Below are 10,979 nucleotides of genomic sequence, written 5' to 3'. Positions count from 1 at the left end.
CTTTGCTTTAGATATAAGTACAAAGTTACCACGTAAAAGAAAGGCCTTAAATAATCCAGTAATAGAACATCTTTAAGATTTATACTGGAGCACTGTAGTACCATTGTTCATTGATTTGCTCAAGCAGGCATCAGTAACGTCTCCATTGTGAGACTTGTTGATACTGTTTTTGGCATATCAAATATGCCACGGGTAGCTTTCCAGGCTCTGCTGTGTGGATGGGATACTCTCAGTAGCTTGCCGGGCTCTCCGAGGGATGGAGGAATGGAATCCAGGTTGGCCGAGTGCAAGACAAATGCCCTATCCACTGTGCTATCACTCAAGTCCTTTAAATCTACATGTGAGCTAAATGATGGTATTCTGACACATTTTAAAAAACATCTAAAAAAGGCTTTAAATTTTTAATTTAGGGTCAACGTTCACAATGGCTTTCCCACTCCTGATAAATTCTCTTTACTGGAGCAACTCCCACTAAGCCTTAGTGATTGCTATAATGAACTGAGCAGAATTGTTGGATTTGGATCAATCCAAATCAGATAAGATGGTGTCAGTAGAAGGAAGGAACTTATACGAATGATAGCCATCACCCTCGGGTGGTGCTCAATGTCAGAACTCTTTTCTTTTTATTGAATCACCTTGAGAAACACAATTAACAAAGGTGTTCATGATGGGTTTCAGTCATACAATGTTCCAGAACTCATTTCTCCACCAGTGTACATTCCCTACATCATTGTCTCCAGCTTTCCTCCTGCCACCCACACACTCACAACCTGTCTCTATACTGAGAGGTTGACATGCTTGTTCCTTTATCTACTTTCAAGACAGTTCTTAGCCAGAGTGATCATTTCCATCTATCATAGTGGTCCCTTCTCTCTCCCAACTGCCTTCTCCGCCATCACTTGAAGCAGGCTCCCAACCATGGACCAATTCTCCTAACCTTGTTTCTAATGTTCTTGGGTATTGGTATCATAATATATATATATATGTATATATACATATATATATTCCACAAATGATGCAATCATTCCCTATATCTTTCTCCTTTTGACTCATTTCCTCAGCATAATACTCTCCATATACATCCATTATAAGTTAATTTTGCTACTTCATTTTCCCTAACAGCTGCATAGTATTCCAGTAGTGTTCCACTGTGTAGATGCACCACAGTTTCTTTATTTTTTTTTCTTTTTGGGTCACACCTGGCGATGCACAGGGGTTACTCCTGGTTCTACACTCAGGAATTACTCCTGGCGGTGCTCAGGGGACCATATGGGCTGCTAGGAATCGAACCCCGGTCGGCCGCGTGCAAGGCAAACACCCTACCCACTGTACTATCACTCCCAGCCCCCACCACAGTTTCTTTAACCAGTCATCTGTTTCAGGCACTCAAGTTGTTTCCAGATTCTAGCTACTGTGAGTAGTACCACAATAAATATAGAAATGCAGATAGCATTTCTGCTGTGTGTTTTTGGGCTCCTAGGGTATATTCCCAGAAGTGGTATTGCTGGGAGCTCAATACCTAGCTTTTGAAGAATACTCATGTTGTTTTCAAAAAAGGCTAGTCCAGCTGGCATTTCCACCAACAATGAAGTGGAACCCCATGCTCCCCGCGTCCACACCAGCACTGGTTGCTGTTGTTCTTTTTGATGTGTGCCAGTCTTTGGGGTGTGAGATGGTATCTCATTGTTGTTTGATTTGTATCTCCCTGATGATTATCTATTTAGAGCACTTGGCAATGTTCCCCCAAAGCATTATACAGATTCAATGCAGTGCCTATAAGGATATCCTTACATTTTTCAAAGAAATAGATCAAACATCCTGAAATTCATATGGAATAAACCCCCATGAATAGCTAAAGTAATCCTTGGGAAAAGAAGGTAAGATGCATCATCTTCCCCAACTTCAAACTATATTACAAAACGGTAATAATTGAAACAGCATGGTATTGGAATTTTGTTCCATCTGAATGGAATGGAATTGAATATCCTAACATTAGCCCTCAAATATATGATCACTTAATCTTGAATAAAGGAGCAAGAAATAGGAAATGGACCAAGAAAAGCTTCCTCAACAAGTGGTTCTGGGAAAACTGGGCAGCTACACACACACACAGACACACACACACACACACACACACACACAAAGAACTCAAACCTCTTTTCTAATGCCATGCACAATAGTCAAATAAAAAGAGATTAGATACCTCAATATCAGAACTGAATCTATAAGGTGCATGGAGAAAAATGTAGGCAAAACCCACCATTGGAAGCTAAAGGCATCTTCAAGATGAAACATCACTGACCTAGCAAGTGGAAGCAAAGATAAACAAATAGGGCTACATTAAACTAAGAAGCTTCTGCACCTCAAAAGAAACTGACCAAGGTACAAAGATATCCCACAGATTGGGAAAAATTAGTTACCCAATACCTATCTGATAAGGGTTTAATATCCAAGATATATAAGGCACTGGTAGAAATTTACAAGAAAAAAAATTATCCAGCCCCATCAAAAACTGGGGAGAAGAAATGAACAGAAACATCCTCAAAGAAGAAATACAAATGGCCAAAAGGCACATCTATCAATGTCAGAACTCTTAAGGGCACTGGGAAAAGAGCATTGCTGGCATTGGTGAAGAACCACAATGCTATTATTTGCTGGGGTGGAGCTTGGCCACACCAAGTAGTGCTCAGGACTTACTCCTGGCTCTGTGCTTAGGGATCATTCCTAGAAGTGGTTGGGGGGACCATATTTGGTATCTGGGATTGAACTGGGGCCTGCCAGATGCAAGGCAAGTGCCTTAACCTCTGGTCCTGGACTAGAATCCTAATATACCCACAAATATCTGCTATTGGTTTTAATATTTAGTTACAAATGTTTTACAAGTTAAATGGAGGTGCCAGAGAGATAGTACAGCAGATAAAAAACTTGTCTGGCATGCATCTGACCTAGGTTCAATCCCTGGCTCCCTATATGGTACCCCCAAGTTCTACCAGGAGTGATACTAGAGGAAGAGCCAAGAATAAGTCCTGAGGATGACTGTGCATGGATTCAAAAGAAAACAAAATCCAAAATAACCAAAAAACCAACCAAAAAAAACTAAACAAAAAGTTAAGTGAAGCTGGAAAGACAGTAGAGACACTTGCATGTGGCCAACCCCAGTTTGATCTCCAGCCAGGAATGATCCCTGAGCACAAAGCTGGAGAAGACCCTGAGCACTCACAGGTTTGGCCCAACACCACCACTGACCCCACTCCATCCCCAGCAAAAAAAAAAAAAAGTGAAGAATAAACTCAAACATAAAATAAATGCCAAAACTATGCAGTGCCTAAAAATGACCCAAAGAAGAATGCTCAATAAATTCTTATATGGATCAAATATAAGATCTCCACTCTCCATACGTTTGGACAAGCCTCATGCATGAAGGAACCGGCAGAGGAACCCCGGTGTGCGAGATCTGGGGCCGAGATCTCCAAGGCTGCTCATACTGGGACTGGGCATCCTCCACTCAGATCCCCCATTTTCCAGTAGCTAGGCAGTCACACCCAGAAACTTCCCCGGACACCATGTAATCTCAACAATGGCCGACATCCAGAGACTATGAAACCAAACTCCCAAGTTCGGACATCTGATCGCCTAATTCTCCCTCTTGGAGAACCTGACAAGCTACCAAGAGTTTACTGCCCACACGGGAGAGCCTGGCAAGCTCCCCACTGCATATCATATGCCAAATACAGTAACAGTGATGGGTCTCATTCCCCTGACCCTGAAGAGCCTCTAATGCGGCACCATTGGGAAGGACGAGTAAAGAGAGGCTGCTAAAATCTAGGATGAATGAAGATGTTACTGGGCCCGCTAGAGCAAATCATTGATCAATGGGATGACAGGATATATACATATCTCTCGGAGAGCCAGGCAAGCTACTGAGAGTATCCCACCCACACGGGTAGAGCCTGGCCAGCTACCCATGGTGTATTCGATATGCCAAAAACAGTAACAATAGGTCTCATTCTTCTGACCCTGAAAGGGCCTCCAATCGTTGGTAAAGACGAGTAAGGAGAGGCTGTTAAAATCTCAGGGCTGAGAGAAATAGAGACGTTACTGATGCCCTCTCGAGTAAATCGACAAACAATAGGATGACAGTGATACAGTGATACAGTGATGGATAAAATAAGAATTGTGCTACCATAGGTCTAATCATTCATTCAATAAAGAACTAAGTCTGTTACATGCAGCTCTGTAAGAAAATTAAGAGAACCCATACCTGGGGTTTAGCATAAAACAGAGAGAAAGTATACACATAAGTTACTTGGCATGATGAAAAAAAAATTAAAATATTTTGGAGCTCTGAAAAAGCCCCACTTCCTATTACTCCCTTTCAGTGCATCTGGAGTTAGTATCATGAATCACGAATCACAAAATCTTGTTGATCCTCGATTTCTGGAGCGGGCTCAGTAACCTCTCCATTCGTCCTATCCCTGAGATTTTAGAAGCCTCTCTCCACTAGGCCTTCCCAACGATGCCGCATTGGAGGCTCTTTCAGGGTCAGGGGAATGAGATTCAGCTGGTTACTGGCTTTGGCATATGAATACACCATGGGAAGCTTGCAAGGCTGTCCCATGTGGGCAGGAAACTCTCAGCAGCTTGCTAGTTTCTCCCAGAGGGAGAAGTAGGTTGTAAGATATCGCTTCTGGGAGCTTGCTTTTAAGTCTCTGGATGTTGGCCGTTGATGGGATTATATACACCTGGGTTCCTCTGCCGGTACCTTCATGCGTGAGGCTTGCCCAAATGTGTGGAGAGTGGTCTTAAGCATGGCTGTGGCTAGGTTCCCGTGGTCTTTGGCTGCGAGGAGCTCTGCTCAGGACGGGGAGAAAAGCTGAAGTCCATCCCCTCTGAGGGGCCCCGGGAAAGACAGCCAGGCGTGTGGGCAAGAGATTCTCTTGTCTCTTGGACAAGGAGTTGAGTATATTAAGCTTAAAAGCAACGTAGTGATTATAGATATTAAATACAAAACTAGCTGGGCATTCAACTATAAAGAAGGAGAGCAATTAGAGTCAGAAGAACCTGAACAGAGCTATAGAAGGTTGAAATGTCAAAGATGAGAGATGAACCAATGACAAAGGGGAGAAAGATGGAATTTCAGTTAAAAGCTAAAGTGTAATGAAAACTGGTCTTCAGTAGGAAGCATGCCCTAGTGGTAGCAGGGTCAGGGTTGTGGACAGAGGTTAGATAGGACCGGAAAGAGAACACTTCAAAAATGGTGGAGGGAAGTGGTCCATTGGAAGGAGGAGGTAATAGTTATGCATGAAACTCTTATCAGTAGGATTGCAAACCACAGTGCCAAAAGTTATATAAAGTGCCTGTCATAGAGGCAGGTGTGTGGGTGGAAGGGAAAAGGGTCACTGGTGGAGAGAGGTGGGCACTGTGAAGGGATTGGTGCTGGAACATTGTACGCCTGAAATCCGGTCATGAATAACTTTGTAATCCATGGTGATTCAATAAAACAAAGTGTAAGGCTGAAAGGAAAAGAAGAAACAGGCACTGTTAGAATGAATATGACTAGGTTTGAGAGGAGCTGAGAGGTTGGAAGGAAGAAGAAAGTGGTATGGACGGGGAAAGAGAGTTTGCAAAGGCCATCTTAGTAGGAGAAATGACCTCAGCTTTGGAAATAGTGAGCTTGAGATCGAGTAATCCAGCCAGCAGGATGGAAACGAGGGAGGTCAAGGCAAGAGACACAGATGGAGGCTTTGTTTGGAGAGTGATGTAAAGGCGTGATATTGCCAGGGAAGAGGTCATGGAAAGAGAAGTCCAGGGATGATCCCTGGAGAACTCCGAATTTGAGGGGCCAAGATGCTGATGATGATAAGCCAGAATGAGAAGGAGACACAAAACAGGGTCGTGGAAACCAAGAAAAGACAAGTGTGGAAAAAAAGGCTTGATTAACACAAATCAGATGGTAGCTCATTACAGACACTGTTGATTTAAATTCAGCTCACATCTGCCAGATGGTATTGTATTTGCAACATAGGTCATCCGTTACAGCGTCCAGAAACACCACCGTCCTCTCTTCTCCCAACTCTGAATTGGATTTTAAAAGTCCTTTCTCAGCAAGAATATCCCACCCTTTCACCTCTTTGTTAATAAAAACTAATCCTAAGTCTGAAACTTCTGCTTTTCTTAAATAACCAGTGAAGCATTGTTTTTATGAATATTCCTGTGATTTTTTTTGCTTTTTGGGTCACACCTGGCGAAGCACAGGGGTTACTCCTGGCTCTGCACTCAGGAATTGCTCCTGGCGGTGCTCAGGGGACCATATGGGATGCTGGGAATCGAACCTGGGTCATCCGCGTGCAAGGCAAATGCCCTACCCACTGTGCTATTGCTCCAGCCCCCTTCCTGTGACATTTGTACAGTATTTTTCTGTACTCAGAACCCTTTTTCTCCGTAATCTTTTTACTCTTAACAGCAATCTTGTAAGGCATGGTTGATTCTTCTTCCTGGAAATGTGTGAAAATGGAAAAGGCTGGGTGACTTCTGGAAGACCAGAGGTACAAGTATTAGCTCTGAGATTGGAACCCAAGTCTCTATTTGCTGCAAGTATAAAGACCATCCAAGGACAGCACAATGGTTGTGCACCTGCAGTCCATGTGCAAGGCCATTAGTTCGATTCCTGGTACCACACATGCCCAGGGCAATCCCAGTCATGCAGCATGGTCATAGAGGATCTCTGAAGTCGTAAGAGAGCGCAATCTCTGGCGCATGACAACCAAGTCTCTGTGCTCTCTACAACCAAGGCAGAACGCCTTGGTGAGGACATGCTTGGTTGCACACGTGGACGAAGTTACAAGCACTTGTAACCCTGAATGTGAGCACTGTGACCAATTGTGTTGCAACTTCCAGTCATGACAAAAATGAGGGTAGGTAATCAATCACTAGAAATACAGATGTATCTGTACTGACCTGCAAAGCAAATGGAAATTACTAGAGAAATGAATGGCATTGGGTTCAAGTCAGTACATTTAAAACAATGAAGTTTAAAATAATACAGAAGGTCAGAGAGGGAGCTCCATGAACTGAGTGCCTGCAAAGCATGCTCTGTAAGCAGGAGGCCAGGATTCCTCTCTGACACAAGCTGCCCACCCAACACAGAGCTGGGAAGGAGCACCAGGGCAGCTGCTGGGTGTCTTTCCCCTGCAACAGACACAACAGGATCCAATCGAACAGCTGAAGACATCGACATCATCACATATGGAACCACATTGAATATGGAAGTTTGCATCTAAGGTAGAGAGAGAATGCCTGCCTACCCACTTGAATCAAACACGGAACAGATGGAGGGCTCGCTCGAGATGGGAGATGTGTGCTGAAAGTAGGCTATGGACCAAACATGATGGCCACTTAATACCTGTATTGCAAACCATAATGCTCAAAAGGAGAGAATTAAAGGGAATGTGCCTGCCAGGGGAGTGGTGGGAGGGATACTGCGAACATTGGTGGTGAATGGGCACGGGTGGAGGGATGGGCACTCGATCATTGTATGACTGAAATGTAATCATGAAAGTTTGTAAGTGTGTAACTATTTCACGGTGATTCATTGAATATATTATACACATATAAACAACAAAAAAAGATAGAGCAGATCATGAAGCTGTCCATGTTTGTTACCAAATCACATGCACCACATGCCGATCAGACAAAATATTTGTCAAAACAATCAGAATACCCTTCACTATGTGAATTATAGCCACAGCCCAGAATACTGTTGTCCTGTTGTTCATAGATTTGCTCGAGTGGGCACCAGTAATGTCTCCATTGTGAGACTTGTTACTGTTTTTGGCATATCGAATACGCCATGGGTAGCTTGCCAAGCTCTGTAGCTTGCTGGGCTCTCTGAGAGGGATGGAGGAATCGAACCCGGGTCAGTGTGATGACACACTTGTGCATCTTTATTGTGGTGGTGGTTACACGTGTAAAAAAATGGTATAGAATACTCAACCGATGGTTATTTAATGGTTTAGTAAATCTCTGTACCATTTGTGACTTTCTGTGAACTATAATTATATAAAAATTTAAAGTTTCATAAAAAATACCCACGGCTGGAGAAGACAGGTGGTAATGTGTTTGCCTTGCATATAATTGGCTCCAGCTTAATCCCAGGCATCACAAATTGTCCTCCGAGCAGATTCAAGTGTAGTACCCCTCACTACTGCTCGGTATGACCCCCAACCCAAAACCCCCCCCAAAAAATAAAGAAAGGTCTATAGGGGTCAGATTATTGACCAACAGAGCTTAATTTTTGTTTTGATTTTGGTTTTAAGGCCACATCTAGCAGTGCTGACTCTGCACTCGAGTATCATTCCTGGTGGGACTGAGTGCCCACCTGGGGTGCCGGGATCGAACTCAAGCCAACACGTTCAAGCCCTATCCACTACACTATCTCTCTGGCCTAAGAAGTGCATTTTTCTAAGGCAGTTTATTGGTAGTTATGTCCATTTATATAGCCACCTACTATTGTTCTCACACAATAACAGTAGAATTGAGTAGTTGACAGAAACCATTGAGCCTGTAAAAACTTATGCCATTGAGTCTTTATAAAAATAGGCTGCCAACCAGTGAATGAAGACAGAGTAATTAAAAATTATTTGCAGGAGAATATGGAAGATGATTTATTTATACACTTGCAAGTAAAGACTGAAAGGATACACATTACATACACACATAATGTGATTGCCTGAGTGCAAAGAATTAGGATCATTATTTCTTTAGTTTTCTGCATTTTCATTTTCTACAAAGATTAAGATTTTGTTTTAAAAATTAGAGTGACATTAAAGAAAAAAAAAAAAACCACACAGCAGATCCTAAAGACAACATATCAGCTATTTCTATCCTTATTCTAATTTGAATCTTACTAGACTATTAAAGTGGCTATTTTCTTTCTACTTCAGTTTACAATCCTAGGCAATTTTCAAAATGAAAAAACTGATCTGGAAGTGATCAACAGTTCTGCTTAGTCTATCGACAATGAAAAGTCATGTTAAAGATCTAGACTTAAAATTTTTATAAGAAGTCCAGAGAGGATTTAGGCTAAAATGAATTGGAAGAAATTCTACTTTTTATTAAACATTCTCTTTCTGAGCTAGAAGTTAGAAATGCTTTGTGAAGACACCTACCAATCCACATTTCCTTATAAGGGCATGGTCGAGAAGGGAAAAGGAAGATGTTTTCTCATTTAGTGCTCAGAGTAAAAAACCTCTTAAGTCCTTTGCAGTTCAGAACATGCAAACATTAGTGATAAACACATATTCCATGGCCCTATGGCCATAGAGTAGCATACTGACCTTAAGTTTATTTTCCCACGGGATCATGAATTATATAAAACAAGAAAAAAAGAATAAAGGCTGACACTTTAGGATGGCAGAGAAAGTACCCCATGTAGTCTTGCTTTCTCCCCAAGTACCAGTAAACAAGAGATACAGAGACCCACAAGTCTGAGAATGATGATAGCAATAAAACACTTAGGAATCCGGAAAGGCCACAGACCTAGTCGCTAACCTTTTAAAAGTCACAGATAATCCACTCCCCAAACTGACAGGAGCGAATGGAGAATCACTCAGATTTGCACCGATCTCTTCAAAGGTCTAGAAAATCCTGGAGCAGCAAACATCTCTGGAACTTACTTGGACATGACGAGGAGAAAGACTATTCAACGATGAAGGCATGGCGTAAAGAAATTAAATAATATGTGAAAACGAGCTAAGCTTTCCGTTTCCCTTCCCTGACTCCACCCTAACCCTAGTAGATTGCTGCTCTTCATTAATTTTATTGGATCTCTCCTATTCACGAATGGTAACAGGGCTCTGTAGGCATGGGTAAACACACACACACACACACACACACACACATATGGCATGGGTAAGCACACACACAAACGCACACACATGTATGGCTGAGTTACACTGTTTGTTGTAAATATGTTCCATAAGCTTACTATAATTAGTAAGCTCACTTTGAATTAGCAAATACCAGACGACTGCTGCTTGGAGAGACATGGGGTTAGGAGCCCAGGTTTCCCTTTGGGACACCGGCCCATTCTGTCCACCTCTCAGTACTTAACCACCTTATTTTATGTCCTTCTGTTTAAACACAACTTATTTAATGTATGTTGCTGATTCAGTGAACAGTGAGCTCATCATATCATTAATAATTGACATCTGAATGAAGCCTCCCACAGACGTCCTTTCCTCATCAGGCTCATCACAGCACTCGCACACTTTGCAAGACCACATAGCACCCAACACTGTTCAGAGCCAGGTGGTTTCTTTTGGGGCTAGGGGATCCTAAGCAGTGCTGGGGGAGGGGGGGTGCCAGGGGCCACTCCTAGCAAAACTTGGCCAGCCGGGTTGGCTGGGTCAATGCTTGGTGCCATGCTATCAGGGTGGTGCTGGGGACCTCCAAGGGTACACTCTGTGATGCTGGGATAGAAGAGGGGAAGGGTCACACAGTACTGAAACTGGACCCACACTGGTGGTTTCTTGTTCTATTTCTGAATTTGAATCATGGGTACAAACTTTTAGATATATCTACTATGTTTTACAAATAAAGTGAAAGGCCACTAGAATATTTACCTTCTACAACAAACAGGATAAAACATACTCATCAAGACAGAGGGAAAAAAAACATCCAAGTGTAGCTCAAGAATCAGCAGTTGGATCATGGCTAGCTGTCTTTCGCCTGAGGTGACTTGATGACATCACAGTGGTGCTGTGGATGCAACACCTCACAGGTAACAAATGATAACAGCTCCTGATTTATGACAGACACTATCTGAATTGTATAATGACTGAAAACAAGTGAGTCAGAAAAAGTATTAATAATTGTGCCCCCTAACAGGGATTCCTTAGCCCCTTCTCACTACTTTCACAAGGTCTAGATCAGCATTTCTCAGCTGGGGGGCATACAGTCCTCCAGGATATTCCAGAGAC

This window comes from Sorex araneus, chromosome 4 (genome assembly GCF_027595985.1).
Source record: "Sorex araneus isolate mSorAra2 chromosome 4, mSorAra2.pri, whole genome shotgun sequence".
NCBI classification, from domain to species: domain Eukaryota; kingdom Metazoa; phylum Chordata; class Mammalia; order Eulipotyphla; family Soricidae; genus Sorex; species Sorex araneus.
Note: the sequence above shows the minus strand (reverse complement) of the source record.